Genomic DNA, 27,499 nt, shown 5'->3' on the forward strand with positions numbered 1-27,499 from the left:
ATCACTTAAGGATTGGAGCCGGGGAACAGAACATGGACTTTGCAGACTTCAGAGAAATAAAAACAGAGTAGTACTTACCTATACTTGATTCTTGACTTGTAACAGTGCTCTGATGTTTTCTTCAAAAGATTCACAGTTATTCCACAAAGTAAATGACTTGATTCCCAGAAACGGTATTCAAACAATGAAGTACAAAAGCATCTTGTAAATCTCTTTTGCATAAATCTAGTTAACATAAACAATGAGATTGAAATCTCAAAATCATTCTTTCAGTGATATCAAACCAGGAGCACTGAGGTGTAATGTAAATAATTATAGAATAATAATTATACTTTTACTGCATCTCTGTTGACAGTAAGAATCACAAGGAAATCAACAGAAAACCCACACCAGTTTGAGCTTCCTCGAGGGAGAACATATTATAAAACACAGCAATCACTGAATAGCTTTTTCTCAAATGTGATGAGAGATATATGAAAAAATTTAAGGAAAATGAAACAATTTTGAAGAAAATAATTTAGGCTTCTAATGTTTTAAAAATATACTATAAAATTAATGTATAATCATTTTCATAACAATGTAAACAAATTTAAAATTTCCAGATGACTCTTCAAAATTCTCCTTTAAGGATGATCACTAAAACTGATTCAAATACCAAGACTGCCATGATTTTTGTGAAGAACTGCGTTTAGCATATTCCCTTAGTGTGTATACTTCCAGCACTTCCTAAGTGCAATTAGTGTTGAAATGGACAAAGCATAATATCCAGCCTTAGGATTCCTGACCACTAAGACATTTTATTTATTCCTCATTGAAGCTCACCGGTGATAAGAACACTCAGATACACCAAGAAACATTTCATATTAGAAATAAACCTATTTAACTACAAACCTTATTTAATCCAGTCTTCATTCTACTGTTCCATGTCTAACTAAGGACAGAGATCTTACACAAATAAATAAAATGAAATATCTTTGACTTTTTAAATTTAATTTTATTGCCAAGGTGATGTATAGAGGGGTTACAGTTACATTCATAAGGTAGTAAGTACATGGGAAGGGATTACAATGTTCAAGAACTAATGTACAATGGTCAAGATTTTTCTTCCCTATTACCCCTTAACATCTATGACTTGCCCTTTTATTGCAGGTCAGGATTTCTTTTCTATTTTTTCCTCACTGGTATTATGTGAATTAAAATCGTATTATTAAGTGATACCAATTACTGTTTCCTACAGCAATATTTAGTTGTATTTAGTTATTGTTTTACTTATTACTCTAAATAATTCTCTTTATTTACGTGATAAATAATTACATCATATTCTTTTTAGAAGTGATTTTTTTAATGTAATTAGTGGAAGGGTTCGTTACATTATATTCGCCAAATAGAACATGCATTACTTAACAATCATTGCTACACCCTTTTCATGTTTTTGGCCCCATTTTCCTCCCCCACCCCTCCTCTCATCTTGTTTTCCCCCCTTCCCTATCCTATTTCAAATAAACAAATAAACATATATACACTATATAAAATAACAAGGTAAGATATTGTAACAATATGAGATAACAAAGGACAACAAAAGAGATGAGAAATAACATAGTACATTAAGAACAACAGTCACACATTATATGGCTCTTGTTTCTATATCTTGGAGGTCCTTTCATTTAGCCTCATCCTATATGGCCTTATATATCTAGGTTTTGCCGTATTAATTACATCATATTCTAATTTATGCTTATTCAGCTGTTGTCTAAGATTTTCTACCTAGTCAATATATAAAAAATGAGAAATGTTTAATATAAAATATAATTCTAGAAGCTGTAATTTTAAGAGATAGTAATATATATATAACATGTTTTAGAAAAGTAAATAAGTTAAAGAACATAGATTTCCTTTTTTTTTTTGCCCTGGAACTTGAATATTGAGCCTGGAAGCTGTCCTTGAGCTGATTTTGCTCACGAACAGTACTCCATCAATTAATCCACAGTGTACTTTTGGCTTTTTGTGAGATTAATCAGAGTTAAAAGTCTCATGGACTTCCCTTGCTAGACTAGCTTCCAACTGTGATCCTCAGATCTCAGCCCCCTGAGTAGCTAGAATTACAGGTGTGAGCCACCAATACTCAGCAGATTTCCAAATCTTGAAAACTAAATCAGTCACATAAGGGCTTCAAAAAGGCAGCATGGGAAGAGAGTGGCTATTATCTCAAAGATTAAAAGTATTTCATCTAGTAAAAATACTAGGCAACAATGGTTCAAAAATAAGGCACTATAATTAAAATTATGTATACATCTCTGTATACAAAGATCTTAGCCATTTCATTATTGTAATTTTTGATCAAAGTTGAAGTAGTCAATGAGAAGACAAGAACTTTTAAGATAAAGGTCCCATAATAAATAACAGAGAGAAAACGAGTAAAGGAGAATCAGGGATAGCAAGCACAGATGAATGTAAAGGGGAAGAAAAGGAAGTTTATTGTTCATATGACTTTGATTGAAGGCTCTCCTGATTTTACACTCACCACATGACTTTGGTACCTAGGCTTTGGAACTCAGAAGAAACACCATCTGAAATGTGGCTTGCTTTTCTGGCAGAAAGGGTGCAGGGATTAGAAGGGAAAATTTATTCAAATCGGTAAAGAACTGAGCCCATATTCTGAACCAGGCTACTTGCTAGCTTATTCATATCACCAGAAGTCAAGTGCATACTTTTGTTTTTGAAATCAATCTTTCTGAACGTACATACCATAGTGAGATATTTATTAGTACTCTCAGACAAATTTTCGAAAGACATAGTCATGGGTAGCAACTAATAAATTTGCTTGAGCTGAGAGCTATAACTCCTAAATATTCTTAACTAAAAGAAACAAGCCTACACAACATTTAGTAAATATATGTTTCCCCTTACATACATTTCCCCTCACATAATATGTTTAAGAATTTATAGTTAATAAAACTCTTTTTTCATATTTCAAATGTCATGTTCAACAAACAAATATTCAAGAAGGGAATCTATATACAATCATTGGCACTCAGATTTTAGAATATAATTAAAATTAAGCTGAGAGTTTGTATGTCATAGGTACATATTCATCTATGTAATAAAACATTATGCCTAGAGAGTCATACATTTTTATACCTATGTAGTTGTGTTTATATTTCTAATACCATGTCCATAGCATTGGGTACATAAATACTGAGTCATCGTTCTTGTACTGTTTGGATCTAATAGCCACATATTAAGGATACTATATGCTTTTGTTCTTTGCTCTTGACTTATCTCACTTAACATGATTCACTCTAATTTTATCCACCCCAGCGAATACCATTATTTTATCTTATCTGTTGGCCAAGGTGTGTGTGTGTGTGTGTGTGTGTGTGTGTGTGTGTGTATATATATATATATATATATTACATTTTTTGCATCCATTCATCTGCAGTACGGCATCTGGGTTGTTTCCATTGCTTGGCTATTGTGAATAGTACAGAGATGAACATAGCTGAGCGGGTGTCTTGAAAGTACAAAACTCTCAGAAACCTGGCAGTCCTTAACCTTGTGTTTTTATAAGAAGTGGAAAATGCTACTTTTCTTACCAAAAATGCCCACTACATTTTAATAAGTCTGGGTTTAAGAATTCCACAATCATAGTTAAAAGCAAGGGAGCAATTGTGAACATATTTCCAGCTCCTTAAGTTTTAGGGTTCAACCTGCTCCCTAGCTGCATTTTCTAGAAGATTCTTCTGATTTCCTTCTAGCTCTTATTTCTCCCATTGATCTACTCCTTACTTTTGAACAACCTTGTCTGTGGTTCTACCTGATGTACAGCCAAGACACGTGAGATGTGCGGGAACTCACAGAACCAGGCATTTGAATTTGCTCAAGGAGCCTCTTGCCACCACTAAAATGTCAGTGAAAATAGAGTTTTAATTCTCAATATAGAAAAGTGCCTATTGTACCGAATATTTGGAAATGTATTGGTGATACAGAGTTCCATACTAATCCCACTAGGGTAACATTCCCTTGCTGTGCTCATTGCATCCCAAGATTCTCTTCTCCTTTTGCTTTTAAGACATCTTAATTTAGTTCATTTGCCTTCTAATTCCCTCACCACTTTTCAATTTTCTTTTTTCCCCAATGAAACCAGAGTCTAGCCTTATACTACACAGTTCTTAGCTGTGATTAGAAACAAAGACGTAATTTTTCTCCCATTATTTCATACTGTACAGGTTCCTTGAGTGAGTTATCACTTCCACCTCTCTGAATATTGTGCCTAAATTGAAACAAAAGTTTTACTCATGATCTTCGACTTTACTTCATCTCAAAACTAACTAACCCATTCTCCTACATCTCGTTATAATTCAAAGCAGTCTTTTCCTTGGCAACTATATGTCCATCCTCCCAGATTGCAGTTTTCTTGTCAAAAACTACATAAATATATTTTATTAGGCAGTTTATGGGGGAAAAATCAAATGGCCTAAGAAGCACGACCATATATGCGAAAACCTGGTTGGAAATTTTCACACTGCAAGACTCACGAACACTGTACCATTTCTTCTGGACCACTCTCCATACAAGCATGCCAAAGGCAGAAGAGTATTCATCAGCTACACCAAATTCCAAACTCAGGTGAATCTAACTGAGAGAGAGAGAGAGAGAGAGAGAGAGAGAGAGAGAGAGAGAGAGAGAGAGAGAGGAGAGAGAGAGAGAGAGAGAGAGAGGGAGGGAGGGAGGGAGGGAGGGAGGGAGGGAGGGAGGGAGGGAGGGAGGGAGAGAGAGAGAGAGCGCGCTAAACATATGACTTATTGTACATTTTATTTCATTGCATTTCACAGTTTTTTTGTTTTGTTTTGTTGTTTTTCTTTGTTGTTATTGTGGGTCATGGAGCTTCAACTCTACATGGGTGCTGTCCCTGAGCTCTTCAGCTCAAGGCTACAACCCTACCACTGGGCCTGGGAGTTGTCCTTTAGTTCTTCAGCTCCAGGCCCTGAAGCCAAGCCCCACTTCCCGTTTTCTAGAGGCTAATTGGAGATAGGAGTCTCAGGCAATATTGTAAACCTCTGCTAGGAGAGTCCAAAGTTTCTACTAATTATGACAAATGAGGGAAACCATTGAGCCTACGTTCCTTTGAGTCTGACTTACTTCAATTAATATGATTTTTTCTAAGAGATTTACAATAGGGCAAAACCTAGGTGCATAAGGCCATATAGGATGAGGCTAAATGAAAGGACCTCCAGGATATAGAAACAAGAACCATATAATGTGTGACTGTTGTTCTTAATGTACTATGTTATCTCTCATCTCTTTTGCTGTCCCTTGGTTATCTCATATTGTTACAGTATCTTACCTTGTTATTTGATATAATGTATATATGTTTATTTGTTTATTTGAAATAGGATAGGGAAGGGGGAAAACAAGATGAGGGATGGGGGTGGGGAAAGGGAAATGGGGACAAAAACATGAGAAGGGGTAGCAATGATTGTAAGTAATGCACCTTCTATCTAGTGAATATAATGTATCCCTCCTACTAATTACAATAAAACATATATATATATATATATATATTTTTTTTTTTGCCAGTCCTGAGCTTGGGCTCAGGGCTTGAGCACCGTCCTTGGACTTTCTCAAGGCTAGCACTCTACCACTTGAGCCTCAGCACCACTTCTGGCCTTTTGCTATGTATGTGGTACCGAGGAATCGAACCCGGGTCTTCATACATGCTAGGCAAGCACTCTACCACTAGGCCAAACTCCCAGCCCCTAAAACATATGTATATATTTTTAAAAGAGTCTCAGACCCTTTTTTTCATATATTTTTATTGTAATTAATAAAAGGGTTACATGATATTTGCCAGATAGATGGTGCATTAATTCCCATACATTGATACCCTTTCACATGTCTTGGTCCCCATTTCCCTCCCCCCCACCCCCACCCCTCACCTTGTTTTCCTCCGTTCCCTATCCAATTTCAAATAACCAAATACAAATACAGCCGATATATCAGGTAACAAAGTGAGATACTGTAACAATATGAGATAACCAAGGGACAGCAAAAGAGATGAGAGATAACATAGTACCTTAAGAACAACAATCATTCATTATATGGCTTATGTTTCTATATCCTACAGATCCTTTCATTTAGCATCCTACTATATGGCCTTTTGTATCAAGGTTTTGCTCTATTGCAAATCTCTGCTAGGAGAGCCCAAGGTTTCTACTAATTATGACAAATGAGGGAAACCATTGAGCCTAAGTTCCTTTGAGTCTGGCTTATTTCACTTAATATGATTTTTTCTAAGTCTTTCCATTTCCTAACAAATGGAGCAATGTCTTTCTTTCTGACAGCAGCATAGAATTCCATTGTGTATAAATACCATCTATAGACACATGAAGAAATGCTCAACATCTCTGGTCATAAAAGAAATGCAAATCAAAACAACTGTAAGATTCCACCTCACTCCAGTTAGAATGGCCAGGATCAGGAAAACGAATAATAACAGATGCTGGAGGGGATGTGGCCAGGAGGGATCACTACTACACTGTTGGTGGGAGTGAAAACTCATTTAACCACTATGGAAAGCAGTATGGTAGTTCCTCAAGAGACTAAACATAGATCTCTCCTATGACCCAGCAATTCCACTACTTGGCATTTACCCAATCATCCAGAAACAAAGACATACTAACTCCACCAGCACAGCAATGTTCATTGCAACACTATTTACCATAGCAAAGACATGGAACCAACCTATATGTTCCTCAGTTGATGAGTGGATTAACAAGATATTGTATTTATACACAATGGAATTCTCAGGCCCTTTTGTGGCCAGCCTGGCTTTGATCCTTGATCCATAGATCTCAGCTTCCTGAGTAATTAGGATTATAAGCATGAGCCACCGGGCTCTGCTCATAGTTGATTTTGTTTCTTTTGCACTGTATTGGGGCTTCTCATTTTTCATCCCTGGCTGGGCCTCTTCCTTTTGAGCCAAAAATTTATTTCAGGATTTTTAGTTGTTAGAGATAAGAATGTCATGTTCTATCCTGTCTACACTGACTACAAATTGCGATTTAGTTAAATTATAAGTATAAGCCATCAATACCCTACACTTCAGAGACTTGAGGGCAAGGATCTTGTCTTTTTTAATTCTAAAGCTTCGGAATTATTTTTATATATAGTAGTTATTTGATAAAATTTCTTAATTAATCATGTTTGAGTATCATCATGAGGTTGCACTACTACTGTGACAACTTAATGGATGAGTAAAAATAATTAATCAGGACTAAATTGTATTGAGTTGTCTAATTTTGTAAAGTGCTTATATCCTCTGAGTAATGTATCTGAATGAAACAAGTCTCAGATGTTATGCTCACAAATTTTAAGTTCATTGAACAAGACAGAGATAAGAATGAAAATATAGGCAGATGAATAAATGTTTTAGCACATTTTACTTACAGTTCTCATGTCTAAAATAACCCCCAAATTGGAAAACATAATAATCACTTACCAATAATCACTTATTCAGAAAGACTGTTTGCACTTGATAGGTTGACAATGTTTTTTTTGTTTGTTTGTTTGGATAGTGGCAATGTCTATGAATATAATAATCTTGAGAGAGGGACTGATCCAGGATATGTGTAACAGCCTCAGAAGGGAAAGCTGAGGTGGTGACATGGGTAGGAAGACTGAGGAGGAAGAATGATACATATAAAATTCTGGAGTAAAAGGCTCCAGGAAAAGAAGTAACAAAACACAAGTCCCCCCCTCACCTGCAACCTACATAATAATAGAGTGCCAGGGCCAGCCTGCACGAAGGGGTTGCATCTTGCCAATTCAGCAATCCAAAATAAATGAGACTGAATTGTCTTACTATCTCAAAAAAAACTGCTACACAATGTAGTTACATTACATGTTAGAGTTGTAGATGTCAAATATTATTTTAAATTCATGTGAAAAAAGCATAATGTCAATTTCAAGCTTAAAGACTTGAAAATCTGAATAAATTATGTATGTATATGTGTATGTATGTGTATATAATTATAAACATATTTATTACAAAAGTTTTTGTAAGAAAAACTCTTGTTAAAGAGTCTCGATCTGATCTTTCTATAGTATATACAGCAATGATATATCACACTATACACTATACATAGGTACAATTATAATGTCTACTAAAATATACATTAAATATAAAAGATTACTTTGGGGATTTAGAAGTAAATAGTAAAATACTGTTCAAACCCTGCATTTTCATTGTATAATATATATATATATATATGTTATGTATAGGCAGAAGGATTGTAAATTCAAGGCAAGCTTGTACGACATAGAAATACTGGTCTCAGAAAAAAAATAAGAAAGAAAATCAAGAAGATAAAAGACAGAAAAATAAAGAGGGAGGGAAGGAGGAAGGGGGGGAAGGAAAAATAATAAAAAGAGAGAAAGGCAAGAAGCCAAGAAGGTAGAAGATAAGGGAGCAAAGCCATCAGGTGAAACGAAGGAAGGGAGGGAAAAAGGAAGAAAGGAAGAAAAGAAGGATGGGAGGGAGGAAGTGGGAATTCTAACAATTTAAAAATATAAGCTCAATGTAAGTGTATTTCATTTCAAATCAAAGAGATATTTTATTTACTCCAAATAGAAAAGTAAGAAAATAAAATAAAATAAAACAATATGGGAGACTGAGATCAAAGGATTGTGGTTTGAAGCCAGCCTGGGAAGGCAAGTTTGTGAGACTCTTATTTTCTATTAACCACTAGGAAACTAGAAGTGGAACTGGCACAATGTGATAAAATGCTAGTCTTGAGCCAAAATCTCTGGACAATGTCTAGGCCCAGAACCGACCAAAAGAGCAAAACAAAACAAGCAAACAAAAATGGAGAAGGTAGAGGTTGCTAGCTACGCAGCATCAGTCATGCTCTCTCTGTCAGTGACATAGAGACAATCTATAGACTATGATTTTCCTCTTAGGAATCACAGCTTAAGATCCCATGATGACAAGATTATAGAGATTTTTATCCATGGACAATAGATGTGGCTCTAAATAATTGCATGGAATTGTTACACAAGAATTATATATCATCTTTTCCAGACCATATTAGGAGGATATCTGGAACAGGGTCATTACGTCACAGGAATAGGCTAGGGACCTACCACATCTTCCAGGTATTTTGTCTGTTAAAACCCTGCTATTTGCATTCAACCAGGGTTCTAATTTTTCTTGTTTTGTTTTGTTTTCTATTTGAGCAGTTACATATCTTTCAGAATCTATCAATTAGTTAATAGGAGTAAGTACCATAGCAGCTGTTTTTCTGTATGTTTTTAAGATTCAGGTCTTATAAAATTTTCCTATTCACATTAAATAAATGCTAGTGAGAATAGTAAACTCGTCACTAATAAAGTCTTTATTCTTCTGTTGAGTGCATTATATATGCTGAATTCTGAGCAGTTGAATTCTCTGTGTGTGTGCGTGTGTGTGTGTTCCTTAGCTTTTTGTTCAAAGCTAGTACACGTTAGCAATAGCTATATTTTCAGGTAATACTGGTTAATTTGAACATGAAGGCCTCTCTGACTTTTCTGCCTGGGCTGGCTTTGAAAAAAGATCCACAGATACCAACTTCCTGCATAATTATAAGCAGGAAACTCTGGCACTCATCTCTAAACTTTTTTATTCTCCTTTCATTCCTAGGCTTTTTAGCGTCTTGGTGAATTTACAATGATCAGTTTATATCCTCTTTTAATCTACCCACAAAAAGATGACTTTAAAAAGGTTAAAGATTTCATAAAGAATCCAAACAACCCATTATATTCTCTATTTCAAATGGCTAGATTATATGAAATGTTAAAAATTTTAAAACAATGTTTAAAAATCCTACTAGAAAGACTGAAGAAAGAAAAGGATGAATTTTCAGAGATTCAGTACGACAGATATGTATTTAGCTGAGGAAAAAGAAAGCTAATTTTCTTCACCCTTAAGTGGTAAAAAGAAAAAAAAAGAACAATGGATATTTTGTTCAGCTGTTTTGGTTTTATGCACTCATGCTTAAGATGCAAAGTATAAATGTACAATAATAAAGTAATGATAACAGCCATATTCCATTTTCTTTCCTATCTTAATAGCTCCAGGTAGGTAATTTTACTGTGTACATAAATCATTAGTCTTCCATAGCCACCCACCTCTAGTTATTCTCATGATCCAAAGCAGTTTTATTTTTCTAAGAAGCATCCCTGATTGCTTTCAGAGTGATGGCAGAGGTGAGAGGATTTGAAATAGCTTCAAGGTACATTTACCTTTATAACAGAATGCCCCTATGAGATACAGACCATTCCCGAGTCAAATCTTAATTTACAATTATCCTGTATCCATATAAGCAGTATTCATGCTGTGTCTGGACTTAAGGGATTTCATTTCAATGACAGAAACTGAGCATTCTGATGATTCAAAGCATTTTAGGCAAAATTGCAAACAATTTCCCCTACAATTTAAGAAGATAAGCAAGTAAAGGCTTTGGGGGAAGAATCTAGAAGGAAAGGGGAACAGAAATCCATGAATTAAATAGATTTTTCCAAATGAAGTCAAATTAGTTTCCACATCAACAAGAATTTAATTGATGTACTGAACCATGTCAATCAGAAATGTTCTAAAGTGAAAATGAACAGTAATCAATACACCCTGGGAAAGCCCTGTCAAGATGCTGAGCCTTAATTCATATTAGGAATTCCAAACTTACTATGATTTAATACTAGTGTTTTATGACCGTTTTGTACCAACAACTGAATATTGGAAGTATTGAGAGTGCAATTAAACCCAGAGCAGTTTCTTAAAAGAGGCAAATGATAGCCAAAATAAAAGAATAATATAGTATTCCCTTGTAAAGCATTCATGAACTTTACGCATTTCTTGCTGTAAAAATCATGTAATTATAATCAGAAGTGATCATGGCCTGAGAAGGAACAAGCTACTGTCTCATATTTCCCTCCAAGCTCTAAAAATTAAAAACTACTAAAAATAATCACTACTCATAAACTGACATTATGAACGGTAACTCCTTCATACAACTATTTAAAAATAATAAGAAAGTGGGTTTTTTTTTTAGGGGATACAGGAACTTGAAGGTTCTTTCCCAAATGAGAATGAAGAGATGAACATTTACAAACTGGCAAAGTAGCTTTTGCCAAATTTACGTCTCATTATCCCATTTTATGAGAGTGTCTTTTGAAAACTAGCCTCAGATTTGTGGATTTGAGGCAAATGATTCTGCATTTTCCTAAAGAGGACTAAAGACAGCTCCTTCACAACAATGGCTTTTTTCCCTTCTCTGCATAGATTCTTTCTCGTCACCATCTATTACTCAAAGTAACAACTGCAATTCGGTAGAAAAATTATAGACTACATCCTAGGAGGCAAATATTATCTGTTACCCTTTACATCTCTTTCCTCCAATCAGGCATATTGATTAGTAGCACATAGATGATAAATAAAATTAAACAATTTCAGAATATAATTCAATTTTGCTTTATAATTTCCATGATTAAAAGCTTAATACATGCCAGACCCATCATTGAAGTTTTCTTTTGCATAAAGTAGCTCATGGAATACCCAAAGTATACTACAAATAAAATATAGTTTTTAATAAAAATAAAACTCTAGTTTTTAAAATAAGATATTAAAACCTATGAGATGGTAGTTATGCATTTAAAGAAAGCCCATATTAATATATGCAATATTATCCAAGTTTCCAAGTTACAAATCATTGTTGTTCAGGGCCATTGTCTTAAATAATATAAAATAAAATATCACATTCTCTTTACAAATTCTAAAGCATACAAACTTCTCAAATGATAGCATTGTAAAGAGATTAATTTAAAAAGATTAATTAAACCTCTATTTAGTATGTGTTGTAATTGTTGGATGAATAACCTAAATGAATATACAAAAATAAAATACCTATATATGTATAAAACACAAAGTATGTTTTTCGCAAATAACACATAACAGTGTTATGTGCAGGGGATGTGGCCAAGAGGGATTACTACTACACTGCTGGTGGGAGTGCAAACTCATTCAACCACTATGGAAAGCAATATGGCAGTGCCTCAAAAGGCTAAACATAGAGCTCCCCTATGACCCAGCAATTCCACTACTTGGCATCTACCCAACCATCCAGAAACTAGGGCATACTAAATCCACTACCACAACAATGTTCATTGCAGCATTAGTCACCATAGCAAAAACATGGAACCAACCCAGATGTCCCTCAGTTGATGAGTGGATCAACAAGTTGTGGTATTTGTACACAATGGAATTCTATGCTGCTGTCAGAAAAAAATGGCATCGCCCCATTTGATAGGAAATGGAAAGTCTTAGATAAAATCATATTAAGTGAAGTAAGCCAGACTCAAAGGAAATTTGGCTCAATGGTTCCCCTCATTTTTCATAATCAGTAGAAACCTTGGGCTCTACTAGCAGAGATCTGCAATAGAGCAAAACCTTGATACATAAGGTCATATAGTATGAAGCTAATTGAAAAGACCTCCAGGATATTGAAACAAAAGCCATACAATGAATGATTGTTGTCCTTAATGTACTATGTTATCTCTCATCTCTTTTGCTGTCCCTTGGTTATCTCATATTGTTACAATATCTCACTTTGTTATCTGATATATTGGATTTTTATTTGTATTTGGTTATTTGAAATTGGATAGGGAAGGGGAGAAAACCAAGATGGGGGGAGAGGGTGGAGGGGAGGGTAATGGAGACCAAGACATGTGAAAGGGTATCAATATATGTGAATTAATGCACTTTCTATCTGGCAAATATCATGTAACCCTTTTATTAATTACAGTAAAAAATAAATAAAAATTTTAAAAAAAGAATGAATAAATACAAATATGTGTTTTACAGTGGAATGAGTTGCATTATTAAGTGATCAGCTTATTAAAGGCAATGTTGTAAAATGCTAACTAGATTCACATTTCCTGATGCCCCCACCATAAGAAAACAAAATCCAGTACTGAAATGTTTTCAGAGATTGTAACAAGAGGATTTCCTCCAAATTCAACTCTTAAAGATTGTTGGTTGTTACACTGTAAAGAGGAACTCTTACATAGATAGTAATTTAAAAATAAATGGCACAGCCGGGAGTTTGGCCTAGTGGTTGAGTGCTAGCCTAGCATGCACGAAGACCCGGGTTTGAGTCCTCAGATATGTATATATATATATATATATGTATAAAAAATATATATATGTATAAAAATATATATATACATATATATAAAAATATGGAAATGGTGCTGTGGCTCAAGTGGTAGCCTTGAGAAAGCCCAAGGACAGTGCTCAGGCCCTGAGTTCAAGCACCAGGATTACCAAATAAATAAATAAATAAATAGCAGACACAACATGTTGCAAACAATATGTGGCCCATCTTGGCACTTCTTTTCATAATACCCTAAGTTCCCATCCAAATGCTTCTTTTCATAGTACCCTGGGTTCAACCAATGGAAACAGCCAGTATAGCATATGTTCAAGCCATCAAGGCATTAAATGAAAATCCAGGTGAAGAGGGATGGAAGAGATCCCTGTCCATTCTGACACAACCCTCCTCTGAGAGAACTTCACTGTATTCTGAGTCAGGGAAGCCTTCTTTACAGACAGTCCATAGTCTGTAAACCTGCTGCTTTACTTATTATAGTCCACTATTCCTGTCCCTTAATGCTTTACCGGGCAAATACACAGAAGCCTAGACAGCATCAACATATATCAAAACTGAACTTAGAGAAAGAATAGTTGGGGCCAGGAGTTTGGCCTAGTGGTAAGAGTGTTTGCCTAGCATGCATGAAGACCTGGGTTCGATTCCTTGGTATCACATACATAGAAAATGCCAGAGCTCAAGTCCTAGAGCTCTAGTTTGAGAAAGTCCAAGTACAGTGCTCAGACACTGAGTTCAAGCCTCAGGACTGCCAAAAAAGTATAGTTGTTAAAGCATGGGTTTTCTTTTTATTAATATAACCCTGTGATATATATATATATATATATACATATCTATAGAACACACATCTATATAAATATGAATATACACAAAAAGGTAGTCTCATCAAATCACAGCAGAAATAAATTAATTTCAGTCCACTATGATTATGACACAGACACAAATTTGAAGACATGTTAAGGACAATGTATTCTCTTTGCAAATAATTCAGTGGTTTCTCCTTCATAAAGTCTTGAGATTGCACCACAAGGACTGAATAATTCCTCAATTATTGAATAAAAAACTTGTGAAGTTTATGCTTATGTGAGAGTAGGATTTTAAACAAGCAAACAAAGAAAAGGCTTTGCTTTTTGACTTTGGGCATTTACAATCCAGCAAAGTCTGTAACTATTTCAAATTATATTTCTGGTTCCTCTAAGATATTAATGCTTTAAAATGAGGAAGGCACTAAGAAGATACTCTGAACTCAAAGTAAGTTCCCTTCTTGACCATGGTATGTCTAGCAACTTGTGAACAGAAAGGATTTCACCATCTTTCCCTATTGATGAGATAACTGCACTTGAAACTAAATCCTTGCATGTGAATAATCCCTTAAAGAAAGCTGCTAATTGCAAAGCCATGATTAAAACAGAAGGAATTATAAAACCTCATAATGTGGTAAATATAGGAAAAGACAAAACAATTGGATTTACTCCCTACTTCCCCTTCCTGCCACCAAATGGACAGATTGGAATGGCTTGGAACTGATTGAACTATACTCAATTCTGTAGTTTATTCAGATTTTAAAAAGTTGTATGCTTCATTAAATCATCAGCACCTTTTCATGCTGCATTTCTACAAAAAGTAACGAAGTATTTCACAATGCATAAAACACCAGCATTGCCAAAAACTGTAATGTGAGTGCCAGAAGAAGAGATTAAGAGTTGGAGAAAACTGGGAGAACAATGGGGACTTTTTAAAATTAACTTGCACTTATTTGGTGACTTCAAATGCATAGGTACACAAACACATACATTATCAATAAGTATGCATATAATTTACACATATATTTTATATATGTCTATATGTATGTATGTATGTATGTATGTATGTATGTATGTATGATATATAGATACCTGAATTGATCCCTATAATACATGTCCATGCAAATTGACTCCATACTTATTATGATTATACTGTTCAGATAAAGAACAAGTTGAAATAGAACATTTTGATCATTTTCTGTGATTCACACATCCAAGTAAGTGATGACCCTCATCTTAAAAAAGCCACCTGGGAAGGGAAATAAATGCCAGAAGTCACATTTGGGTAGTGCTACCATGGCATCTGTTATTTTCTCTTCTTTTCTTTTCTATAAGCTTCTTTTAAAGATCTATCTATTTGATGACACAGAATTGTTAGGGGCTCTCATAGGTCTTGTGATAAACATCGCTACCTTTAATTTGCTAATGCTGACAGATTACAATCTATAGATCCCACAGTTTAGAGAACACTGTCTGGTGACTGTAATGAAAAGTAGTTATTTTCTGGCTGAAAAAAAAAAAAGGTTACTGTTGCCACATAATAAAACAAAGCTTTCCCACCACATAGGTTAACACCTAAGCATTAAATATAAAGGCAGACATATTTGTCCTCATGAAGAGTTTTCTTCTCCCATAGTCCAGGAGAACTCTACCCTGCTCAACCTCTTCCCAGCCTCTTACATTTTCCTTCTTGCTTAAAGATGATAACCTTGAGAAAAACTTAATGGTGGTGTAAGGAATAGCCATGTCAAAAGTGGAAAAAGATAACTAGTATCGTTAGGATTTAAAGAGAACCTAAAGGGTAGTGGAAGCATTCTTCACCTTTTTAATGCACCTGATGAAATGTAGGAAGGGGATTGGTGTAGAGAAAGTTCATTGCCCTCTCATATTCCCAAATCATATAATTCTCAGGTAGTGAGCGATTTGTTCTGGAGCAGCTCTGTCTACAAGGGGTAGCAAATTTGGAGGAAGTTCAGGAAACACATTGTTTCTTTTCCTGCAGGGATTCCTTCCTTTGGTAACATTGGGTGCCTCCTCTAAGTCTTTGAAGAGGCTTACTTAGAATACTAGTCACTTGGGCCGAGAGATTGGCCTAGTGGTAGAGTGCTTGCCTAGCTTGCCTAGCTTGCCTAGCTTGCCTAGCTTGCCTAGCATGCAAGAAGACTAGAGTTCGATTCCTCGATACCACATACATAGAAAAAAGCCGCAAGTGGTGCTGAGGCTCAAGTGGTAGAGTGCTAGCCTTGAGAAAGTCCTAGGACAGTGCTCAGACCCTGAGCCCAGGCCCAGGACTGGCAAAAAAAAAAAAAAAAAAAAAAAAAAAAGAATACTAGTTACTTTTGTCTTCATTTCTTTTAATTATCCCCAAGTAGCTGTATAAAGGGTCTCCAAGTCAACATGCCAGTTTATAAGTGCAATATTTCTTAATCAGTGTCACTGCTTCCATCAATCCCCCTTTTCTCGCAATCCCATTCATCCTCTCAAGTTACCTGGTTCTGTCTAAATATTATGACTGTTTTCTCCCACCTTTGTTCCCTCTGTGTTCATCTGTTCATCTCTTCTTCACCTTCCCCATAATTAGAAAAAATCCTAGATTTCATATAGATAACCTTGATAAATACTCAGGATTTTAGAAAAATAAGATGTGTTTTGTTGTATTGTTTACAGATCTTTTTATTTTCCTTTTTTTTTCTTTTCTGTATTAGTATTGGATTTCTGTACCCTTTGTTTTGTATGTAAGTCTGTTCTTTTTGGGGAGAGAAAGGGGAGGCACAGAAACAGTGGGATAAAGGATGAACCCATTCAGCAGTGATATTCATTAGACATTATGTTGAAAATAAACGAAACAACTTGGAGGGTGAGAGGAGATGGGATGGGAAAAACTAGGAGAGAATGAGGGAATGAGTGACACTGTTCAACAAAAAATGTCCTCATTACCTGACCTATATAACTTCTGTATTTCACTTTTACAATAAAAATTTTAACAAAGAAAGCGGGGGCGGGGGAGAGAGAGAGAGAAAGAGAGAGACACAGAGAGACAGACAGATACACACAGATAGGAGAAAGCTGAGTCTAAAAACCAGTAGATCAAAAGTAGTAATAAAAATTAAGGTAGAAATCAATGAACCAGAGATTAATAATCTTCTTTATCAGACCCAGAGGGAGGCTAAGAAGACAGGAAACAAAGACAGTATTGATCTTCTGAAGTGCTTTCCACAAATAAGGGCGCCTACAAATGCCCTATGACCTAGAAAACAGTAGGTCAATAGGCCTGCTCCTTTGGCTTAGGCATTGCATTTCCAACAAGCTTCATGTAATTCCCATGCTGCTGGGATTTGAATATTTTCATTCACTCATTTAGAGCATAAAAAGTTCTGAAAGGCAAAGGCAGAAAGCTGAAAATTTTGCCATTTCTGATTTTGAACAAAGGTGCTGAGTACAGAGCTAACATGGCATTTCTTTTCTATATTTTCACTAATTTCATTATTTTTCAATTCTTCCTGTATATAGATTTCTACAATATTCAAGCGTAAGAATACAAGTTGGGCAAAACCTCATTCCCTCACATTTGTACTCTGTTCCACTAATTATGAACATGAGAATTATCTATTTTCTCCTAATTATGAGTTTTCTGAAACCAAGTACTTATTTCATACTGGCTTTCCCAAAATAGTGTTTTCAGAAGCTCAACCTTGCCATCCTGCCAGTGTGTGCACACCCAACAAATACAGATATTATATTTGTAATAGAAGCTCCATGAATGTATAAATAGGAAATGACTTTAAAAGCAAAACTTTATGTTTATACATATGCATACAACACAATACATATGCATATTCTTGCAAATTTATATTTTATTTAAACTCTTCCAATCAGCTCAACTTCATAATAGAAGTTTGGGATGAGTCAAAAAATAAAAAGATTTCTTCTCTAAATTAAAAAAAAGGCTGAGGCTTCTAACATATTTATGTTTCAGTATTTCCTCTCAGATTCAATTATATTAGTATATTAGCATCAGAAGGTCTTTGACAATTTCTACACCTTATTATCTTTGTCTGTAAAAATGGAAGACCTGAGATAAACTGTTTAAATTTTCTTCCTATTTTTGAAATGTCATCAATAAATACAGTTAATATCCTTTAAAAGACCTCTGTTTTGAAGCTTCCCTTCTAGCTAAGAAGATAAATCCTATTGCTTTTTGTTCTCCATTTTACCTTTAATTGGGTCCACCACAGAAAAGTACCTATTTAATCACTAACTTCTTATTTGGAAGTTTAGAACAGCTAAGCCACCTTGGTCCTTGCATCTGACAGGACAAGAATTCATATGAATTCAAACACAAATGAAGATGGGCCAGGTGCTAGTGGCTCATGCTTGCAATTCCAGCTATGCAGGAGGCTGCCATCTGAGGATCTCCACAGCCTAGGCAGGAAAGTGTGTGAGACTCATTTCCAATTAACCACTAGAAAACTGAAAGTGGTGCTATGGCTTAAAGTGGTAGAATGTTAGCCTTGAGCTAAAAGAGCTCAAGGAAGATGTTCAGGCCTTGGTTTCAAGTCTTACAACTGACACAGACAGAAAAGTAAGCATGATAGAAAAAATTATTTGTAAAGAAATACGTCAGAGAAAGATAACATGTGACATAGGTATGTCATTGGAAAGGACACTTCAATTCATCTTGGCACAGGGCTTGAGGTTAAAACAAAAATGTGAGACTTGGAGTCTATGAAGTAGGCAAATTGATTGGTAGATCTACATTTTGTTTCCATTTCCTGTTAGGTTATGATGCCAAAGTTTTACCAGATTTGCTGTCCTATTTCCTCATTCTTTTATCCCTCTTACTTTGTCATTTTTTTTAATCCCCTTTCCCTATTTCATTGTCAGGCAGTTTTTTTGTTTGTTTGTTTTTTAATTAATTGTTTCCTCTTCAAGCTGTATGGGCCTGCATTTCTACTAACCCAAATCAACAGGACATTGTAGCTCTGCTCTCCTCTCCTCCATCTCAGTTTTGGTCTGTGCAGGTAATAAGGCTTGAAAAAGGGACAGACCTCTGGCTCTGTCCCTTAGCTTATTTTCTTTAAATTGACACTTTACCATATGAGCCACAGCCCAATTCCTAGTATCCTCTGGTTACCTAGAGAATAAGAGTTTTGTTAAAGTTTCTGCCCAGTCTGGTTTTAAACCAAGATCCTCAGATCTCGGCCTTCTGAGTATCAAGGATTACAAGCATGACCCAGTGCCTGGCTCAAATAAATTGCTGAGAATGATATTGAGAACAGATTGAATTTATATTTCCAAGATAAAAATGTTCTTTAGTCCTTTTAATTTAAAGTAAATTGGTATGGGTATTTAAAACATAATTACTATAAGAAAAAGAAAATAGAGTCTCTACTTACAGATTTGATCAGCAATAGCCTCTCCTTAAAGAGCTCATTCAAATGAAAGATGCCTGGTGGGTAGGAAAGAAGCAGAAATAAGACACTAGGTTCCATTGTTAAGTGGATCCCTTGCTACCTCATTTGCTCAAATAATAAAATGGAAAATTAGCTCAAATCCCTTTAAGAAAAATATCACTGTACCATAAAACCCAATATGCTTCCTGAACATTTACCAAATTATCTGCCAAGGGTACCTTTTACTCATCTATAAAATGAAGTTCCATTAAACTAAGAAATACAATGTTTAAAGTTGAGATTTTGTAGATGAGTTCAACACATCACCTTTCCTGAAGCAATTTGTTTATCAAGTGTGACTGATACAGGAAACTAAAGTGAAAATCACATAGCTGGCGTATTGCAGTATTGCTTGGTCAAGCACATATTATTAGTTTATCTCTCCTTCTCCAAGCCAATGGATAAGGTACTTATTCATTTTCCCCAGTGGACTTGTAACCCAATGAGATGAAGTGGCAAACCTAAATAATCACACAAAGTTTTATCCCAGAGGATTCATTTACTCAACATCATAACAAATAGTCAGATTAAAGGTAAGATTCCATGATATGTACTAATGCCAAGAAGAAAGTCAGAAAAGAAAGAAGACTTGCCATTGTCAGCTGTGCCTCAAAGAATTATCTTTACTGGAGAGAAAGGATATGTCAGGTCACATGAACAAATATTACTTGTTCAGTTTCCACCAGTGCCAATAGCTGAACCAGGAAACCAGGAAAAAAATAGCAAAAAATTTCATTGAGATTTGCAAAACTCCCTGGTCTTTGGCTAATAATGCTTTTAAATAGTAAATAGGTGTTCACAAATACAAATTTAGAAGGTCAATAATGCTTCAGAAGATAAAAAAGTAAGACCTACTAATAAATACTATTAGTAATAAGACCTAATAAATATGATTTATTTATTCAGTATTTACTTTGTTCAAATAGGGATCATTGAATATCATGCAATTTATGTAATACCTTGCATTTCAAAGTATTTCTGAGGTGGCTGTAGAAATGATGGAGAAGTTTTGATGCCATGAATTCATGAGAAAACCAGTACTACCAAACATTTTTATTTTCTTCTGCTACACCATCTTTATACTCATTCAATGTATCTTAAGTTTACTCTGATGGATTTTACCAAATCTAATGATAAGTAGAAACTATTCTAACATATTTCAATGTTAGGCTATTCATATCAGAAGTTAGTGGCAATTGCTGGGCATAGTGGGAGAAGCCTATAATTCTAATTACTTAGAGACAGATTCAGAAGGACTGTGTTCAAAGCCAATCTGGGAAAGTCAGGGAGAGTTTTTCCTAAAACCTAAATATAAACCAAAAGAGCCAAAGGCTTAGCTCAATTGTTAAAACATTTGCCTAGCAGTTCTGAAGTCTTAGATCCAGCCCTCAGGATAGTTACATAAGTAAATATTTATATAAATAAATAAATTTCCCCCTCCCTCAGCTGACTTTCTATCCTATAAAACCATAGAGAAGTTATAATAGATGAGTGACAATGAGGCTTTATAATTCAAATATTCCATCAGTGTTTGTGAAATACCACAGACTGTTCACAATGTGCTTAGATGAAAATGGCCACTCTTTCTCCTGAATATTTAAACTTGATTTTTTTGCATATGGCTGTAAGTCTTTATTTTGGCAAGGGGAAGTGGTGACATTAGTATTTGGATTCATGCCCTCACTCTTTCTAGACATGTGCTCTACCACTTGAGCCACATTGCATCCCTATTCTGCTTTAGGTTTTTCATTTTGTTCTGTTGTTTTCTCCCTTGGATAATGTCTCAGGGCTAACTTTGGATCATACTATTCCTATCTATTCTTTCCATGTAGTTAGGATTATGGGTGTGGGCTAGCATACCTGTAAAATTAAACACTTACACACACACACACACACACACACACACCACTTAGATCAGAAATTTTTGTCTCATTGATGTCAAGGACTGACTGCATAGATGAAAAGGGAGACACACAATGGCAACAATTTAGTGAAGAAAAAATAAGCTCCCAGTAGGGGTAAAGGGTCTTGGGGAGGGTTTCCACTTGGTGGCGATTATATAGGATTTATTAAGTGTTTCTAGGAGAGAGAAACTTGACTTCTCTTGGGATCAATGGGCAAGCTGCAGGCTATGTCAGTCCTCAGAACCAATCAGAGATTCCAGAAAATCTGCATGACTGCGTCTTCTCTCTGTCTGGATGCCCATTTCAGCTCGTCTCCCTAATCCAATCAGTCTGTTGTTCATGCTCCAGTCAGGAGATTTATCCTGACTTCTTAGATACTGATTTCCCTCCTGCATCCAGTCTCCCTAACTTTTCATCCAGGCTAACCTCAAGCCACGATCCTCTCTATCTCTCTGACCCTTGCATAGCTAGACTTGCAGGTGTACACACCACAGCTAATGCCTGCATTATAAAAATCAACTTCAGGGCACTTTTCCCTGAACTTGGGAATTAGGTACAACCGCTTATAACATTTTTACTTTAGATGGGTGCTATACCATTTGAGCCACACTTAACACTTTTGGCTTTTTTGTTGATTAATTGGAGATGAGAGTCAAGTAGATTTGTCTGCATGGGGTGGTTTCAAATCTCCTCAGATCCCAGCCCTCTGAGTAGCTAGAATTAGAAGCATGAGCAAGTGACTGTCAGAACTAGCATTTCCTATATTTAAAGCCCAGATGGAGGTAGACTCTCTGGAGATCTGATATTAAATTTTAGTCTTTTGTGAAGAGTTTTCTGATCTTATATTCTTATGAACCACAGGTTTTACTATGTCATCTTGCTCATGGAAATGCATTCGTCTTTCATGATCCATGTATTCCACTTAGAGAAACTGGATGCTATGATCTTTGGGTGAAAGCAGGACTTCTTTTTTTTTTTTTTTTTTTGGTGGGTCATGGGGATTGAAATTGACCTGGGCGCTGTCTCTGAGCTCTTCAGCTCAAGTCTACTACCCTAACCCTCGAGTCCAGAGGTTAATTGGAGATATGAGTCTCACAGATTTTAGTGCCCAGTCTGGCTTTGATCCGTGATTCTCAGATCTCAGCCTCCTGAGTAGCTAGGATTACAAGCATGAGCCACCAAGCCCAGCTAAAATCTTACATATTTCTAGAAACACAACACAAAGAAATAAAAAAAAAGTTCATTGTGTCAATGAAATTGAGGCGAGGTGCAAGTAATGTCTTTAACAAGTTTTTTTTTTTCTGTAGCTCCCTTTACATTAAAAAACAAAACAAAAAAAAGTGCTTTCCAAAATTGTCTAATGAACCCTAAGCCATTCACACAAACTTAGATTATCCATACCTTCAATCTTCTATGAATATTTAATCAACCCCACATAACTTCTTATGTTACAAAAATACATGTGCAGAAAATATAAATAACTTCCTCTGAAAATGATTATTTTTGTGCTTGCTAAAAATGAACTTTGTCAACACAGTTGGGACAATTTCCACACAGCAATATTTAACATTGAGATGATGATTTGAATGGTTCAGGAAATTTCAACTTCATTTTAAAGAATCCAAATACACAAATGCATACCCAGTTATCTCATGTAAATATTTTTGTGCCATGTAAAGACATTTCCTTTTCAACCCTGATTAAGTGATCAGCGCTGTGTGCAAATGTGGATCTACAGATTAAAAAATAATAATAATAGCGTCAGTTCCTGCATCTTTAAGGCTTCCAGCTTGGTTAACATAGAGGCAAATAAACAAACCCTAATATGGCCAGTGTTATAATAGAACAAAGGACATATTATGGGAGCAGAAATGTTGGGATAACTGTAAATTGTCTGTTTTATGGCACTGGAAAATAATTGTGAATTATACTAATAATGAAATCTAGGTCCTTGCTATTAGAGCTGCCTTTCTTTTGAAATGTCATTAATGGCTTCTGGGGGAGGCGGGGCTGTGACTTTTGCAGATAAGCTCTGAAAAGCACACAATGACTTTGAAAAGGAAATTCATCCGAGAGACATCACTGATGCCACATCATTCCAGCCCATTGTAGCAAATATTGAAACTGTATCTGACAACATAATGACCTAAACAGAATTAGAATAAAATTACCTGTAATTAGAAAGAAAAATTTCTTATGGAAATCTTTTATTTGTGGCCTCTGGAAACAATACTTTTCATTTCTGTTGGGCAGTCTTATGCTCTTTATTTGGATAAGCAGTGTGTGGTATTTAAATAAAATTCTCTTTCCCAAAAATAATCATGGAGACTGGAAAAGAAAAGAAAAACTTTAGATATTGACTAGTGTTAGGTTTGCTTATATTTCATCACAGAAAGCCTTGGCTAAGCTCTGTTTATGATAATGTGTACAAAGGACTTGAAAAAAATTGTGTTTGATTTGGACACCTCAAGGCTCAGTATTGTTCCCACAATGCAATGTATGTATTTACTGAGATAGAAATATTCCACCCATGACCTCTGAGAAAGGCTCAGTCTCTTAGACTCCTGTCTTCATTTGTATGCTAAAATGAGGAGTTTCAACCCCATCTCTTCTTAAAGGTTATTTGAAAGAGACTGTTCTGTTTCTACATGAGACTTTCACACTGAGATGGCTTCATAGAATTCTCATTTTCCTCCATAGAACAAGTGACATATTTACATCAGCAGCTCAGCACATTAAGCAAATTTTTTTTCTTTTAAAAATTACTCTATATTGTTATTGCAGAGGTGATATTTACGGGGGTTAAAGTTACATGAATCAAGTAATGAGCGCAATTCTTGAAATATGTCTCCCCTTACTTTGCTTCCTCCCAGCTGTTTCCTGTTGTTTTTACCCACAAGATTTACAGTTCATTTTCCACATAGTGTCTATTGAGTATCACTGTTGTATTTGTTAAGCCTTTGTTCCATCTCTTCTGTGCCCAAATAAACTTCTTATCTCAGGACACCATTCTAAAGATGAGTTGTGGGACAATGTTTCCGAGATGAACCACTGTTTTTCATACCTTCCCATCCTCAAATTCTCCAGTCAGGTACACTTAGTGGTTCATCAAAGTGAAGCAGTTGAATTTTGGTTTCAAACAGTAAGGCATTTGGATTCTTCTTTTTAAAAAGTTAGGAACAGAGAACATTAGGATGAACAAAAATAATAGGTGCAGTCTCCTTTGGAAAAGGAAGGGAATGTGAACAAATTAGATGCTAGTCAAGGTTAAGAATCCCAGTGTTCTGCATGCATCCCCTGGAAAAGTATATTCTCAAATTCTCACATTTCTCTCCTATTTTCACAAAATGAGCTCATTTGCTTTATCACCTGCTCTTTGTGCAGGAGATCTTGAGCCAGGGGACATAGAACTGAATTTCTGAAGTCAGAACATCGAAATATTTCTCTCCTCCTCTGAAGATGTTTTATCAGGTATTTTGTCACACTCATGGAAAGCTGATTTGCTCTTTCCAGTAGAAATGACAAAAGAGAATGGGCAATCAAATAATTCCAAGATTGGACCAGGGTCAGAGTGCTTTCTGAAAAGTGGTAAAAATCCATAGGTGGGCAAAAGAAATGGCTAAGTAGGAATGGAGCCAATGGATTTGACAAGGTCTTCCTTGACCTCAAGAGAGCCATAAGGTGTTCAGCTGTATCACATGGTATAGTACCTACAGCTTTGTATCTACAGCAGGCTGACTCTAAAGGTCAGGACCTTGGAGCCCAGAACACACAGCATGGACTAATAACACCTGACATCCCTTTCATCTTACCTCTCTTCTGAGTCAGTTCATTGCTCTTCCCTTGGACAAGAATATCATTCCCAAAGACTGTCAGTTCCTTTCTGAGATACTCAAAGCACTGTATTATAGTTATATATGCTGTAAATGTGTGTGTGTGTGTGTGTGTGTGTGTGTGTGTGTGTCTGTGTCTGTGTCTGTGTCTGTGTGTCTGTGTGTCTCTGTGTGATGCTGATCTTAGAAATTGAATTCAGTGTCTGGATGATATCCCTTAGCATTTTTTGCTAAAGTCTGGCAAACTACCACTTTAGTCACCATCCACTTCTGCCTTTTTAGTAGACAAATTGCAGTAAGTATCTTAGGGGAGTTCCTGCTGGTTTCAGCCTCTTAAGTAGCTGCTATTACAGGGTATGAACAGCCCTTACTAATTAGAAATTGTTGAAACCTATAGTTGACTTCCACTTTTAGGACCTCAATGTCATGTTGTGAAGACATATAATAAAGCCTTGATATGATGGTGATGTGGACATTAAATCAATCTACAAATATTTCAGGAGAGATCGCAAAAGCGAAGAAAAGTCACTTAGCTCAGTTAAAATTACAAGAAATTTTTCATATAATACAAGAAGCAAAGACAAAAAAACTTACACACTAATTCTTGTGGCCAATAAATAAAACTACAACAAAAGTAATCGTCCCTTCTCTTCATCTTAAGAACACCAAAGGGAATGAATCAATATTATTCACCTAAATAAAATTTCATCATGACATCCCCTCCCCAATGTGCATGCAAGAATACTAATGGTCTTGTTTTGGTCTTGGATATCCTGAAATATCAATAGAAATTAGCTCCACTTTTCTTGCTTGCCAGTTTCTATCTGTAACCAATTTATAACTTTGCTTCTCAAACTTGTGTCCAAATACACCAGTTTCCTGAAAACACTTGTAGGTAATGACATCTCTATGAGTTTTTTGATGGCCTTCAGAGACTGCTCTGTCCCTCATAAACTTCTTTTTATATCAATGTGAAAACAAACAAACAAAAATACTCCCCTTTCTTCTCAAGGAAGCTAAAAATCTCCTTTTTTCTGTGTCTTGAAGCAAAAAAAAAGGAAAGAAACTACTTATTCCCATCAGACTAAGCATATAGCAGTAAGGCTTGAATCGGAGATGCAAAGAAGAGATTTCAATTGTGCTTGAAGTATGTTTATATATCTTGGATAATTCCTCAAGGGAATGTTTTATTGGGTACAATATGTCTTCTGCAAAAGGAGCAGTTAAAATCTAAAGTTAAAAATAATGGCATGATACCTTTTTGCAAGATGAAGAAAAAGATCTAATTTCTAGTACACAAAGAGGTAAACATTGCACATTATAGGTACTTTATCTGGAAATAATTGAATGAACTTAAGAATATAAGAAAGATAATTATTTTTAATATGGCTTTTAAAAATCACCTGCTAGTCTTCCTGTGAAGAATTTGTGGATATACTCTTCTTATTCAAAAATAAGATGCTGTAATTCCAAAATCAATGGCAGCCTCTTGAGGCCACCTAGAGCAGGATCCTAGGCAAACTTTCCTCTAATTGAGAAGATTGACAGGTTATCTTTAGCAAGAAAGCAGAAATCACATGTACATTCAAGACCACGAAACATAATCATTCTCTCCAGTCTTCACAAAGAGGGAGAAAGCCATGTGAGATTGGTAATGAATTGATTTCTAGAAACAAACAGTAAAGATTAAACAGTGAAACTAAATTAGTTATTACAAAATGGATCAATCAATAGAAGAGAAGAAAGAAAGAAGATTTATTGGGGGTAAAATCCAAAGGAATTTATAGCTCACTGCTTCTAATTATATAGAAGATATTTCAGCCACCCTCCACCCCTCAACGAACCCGGTATTGCATTTCATTAAATTTTTGGCTGTCTTTTTTTCTGGCAATTTCTAAGCCATTAAAATGACTCTCTTTAATAAAAAGAATAACAGATTAATGAATGAAACATTTTTACATTATGTCGTTCTTAACCTGCATCTAATATTGTTTTGCACAGTCAAATAATCAACAAATCTATGCTCCTTAAAATAAACTGAATGTGAACTAAAACTTAGATGATTTTAATTAGGTAGCTAAACTCTTTGTTCTATATCTTCTTCAACAGTTAACCTTGTTTTATTGTTTTATGCCTATATGCACACTATCATCCCTTACACACTTTAGATAATTTAAAGATAGCATCATCTGTCATTTATCATAATTTAGGAGTAAATAAATTTATATGAATATATTTAAATTTATATGAATATATTTAAAAATGGAGCTGGTTATACCCATTTCATGAAAATGTTACTGTACTTAGTAA

The sequence above is a fragment of the Megascapheus bottae genome, chromosome 6 (assembly GCF_031878675.1).
Source record: "Megascapheus bottae isolate mThoBot1 chromosome 6, mThoBot2.hap1, whole genome shotgun sequence".
In the NCBI taxonomy this organism is placed as follows: domain Eukaryota; kingdom Metazoa; phylum Chordata; class Mammalia; order Rodentia; family Geomyidae; genus Megascapheus; species Megascapheus bottae.